This window comes from Miscanthus floridulus, chromosome 8 (assembly GCF_019320115.1).
Source record: "Miscanthus floridulus cultivar M001 chromosome 8, ASM1932011v1, whole genome shotgun sequence".
NCBI classification, from domain to species: Eukaryota; Viridiplantae; Streptophyta; class Magnoliopsida; order Poales; family Poaceae; genus Miscanthus; species Miscanthus floridulus.
This window is the reverse complement of record NC_089587.1, coordinates 16,876,605-16,877,960: the sequence shown is the minus strand read 5'-3', so window position 1 is coordinate 16,877,960 and position 1,356 is coordinate 16,876,605. Positions and strand designations below refer to the sequence as shown.

The 1,356-nt window shown below is 40.0% G+C and overlaps 1 non-coding gene across 1 annotated transcript; it reads right to left on the bottom strand.

The window, feature by feature from the left end:
• LOC136478695 (small nucleolar RNA R71) lies at positions 1 to 109 on the bottom strand. The gene has a single exon (XR_010764412.1). It is a non-coding gene; the product is annotated as a small nucleolar RNA R71 (small nucleolar RNA).
• Between the last annotated feature and the right edge of the window lie 1,247 nt (positions 110 to 1,356).

Here is a 1,356-nt window from a genome sequence, read left to right as displayed (position 1 = left end):
ATGCTCTGTGCAATAAAATCTCTAGTTTTCAACAACTAGCAGATGAGTCGATTCCCGAGGCTTGGGAACGAATGCAAGAGTACGTCTCTGCATGCCCACACCATGGCATGGAAGACTGGCTTTTGATCTAGAACTTCTACCATGGATTAGTGCTGTTAGATAGGAGCCATTTAGATGCTACTGCTGGTGGTGCATTCTTTTCTCTAAGTGCTGTAGATGTAAAGACACTGATCAAGAAGATGGTCTCCAACCAAGGATGGAGCGACGATCGACTCCAATCTCGTAAACGAGGTATGCATTCAATTAAAGAAATTGACATGCTTGCAGCTAAGATAGATCTACTCACAAAACGAGTGGAACATTATGCGAAGGTGAGTGCCCAAGGGACACTCAAAGCCATGGATTCCCACATGACTTGCTAAGTCTATGGAGATGTTGGACATTCGAGCAACTCCTACCCCAAAACTCAAGAGGACCTCAACTTCGTCAACACCGACAACGGGTTTTGTCCACAACGTCAAGGCTAGAATCAGCGCTCCAACAACCAGGGAGGTAACAATTATTACTCTTCTTCTTGTTTGAATAATCAAGGTAATAATAGTTATGCTTTCTTGAAAGATCTTGTTTATGGTCAAAGTAGAATGACTGATAGTATTAATAAGAAACTACATGCTCATGACAAGATGTTGGAAAACATAAATGCTAAATTGGATGAATTTTCTTCTGTCTTAAAGAATAACTTAGTTTGAACAAGATGATAGAAACCCAATTAGCTCAAATTGCTACTGCTATCCTATCATATGAAAAAGATAGAATTCTTGGCAAACCTGAGGGAACAATGGAGACAGCCAACCTTGTCACCGCAAGGTATGACTTCTTTGAGAATGGTTGGGGATTTCCTATTAAGAAAGGTGATCCTAGGAACCCCATCATTACTTGCTCCATAGGCCCCCACACTTTTCATAATGCCATTTGTGATCTAGGATCTAGTATTGACATCATGTCTAAGGAAACATATGATAAGTTGTTTTATACTCCCCTAGCATCAACCTTAGTTTTATGTGCAATTAGCTGATCGATCTACTAGTTATCTGGAGGGAGTAGCCACTGATTTACTAGTTAAAGTTAGGAGTGCTTATGTTCCTACAGATTTTATGATCTTAGACATGGGTAACGCCGAGGATACACCTTTAATCCTTGGTCATCCTTTCCTTAATACTACAAATGCTTGCATATATACGGCTTTTGGGCAAATCCAATTCCACTTTGCTAGAAGAAAAGAAATATTTGCATTTGCTTATGGACAACCCCTCTTTGATGAGAAACAGGTAAAGAGGAAGCATCCAAAGAGAATCA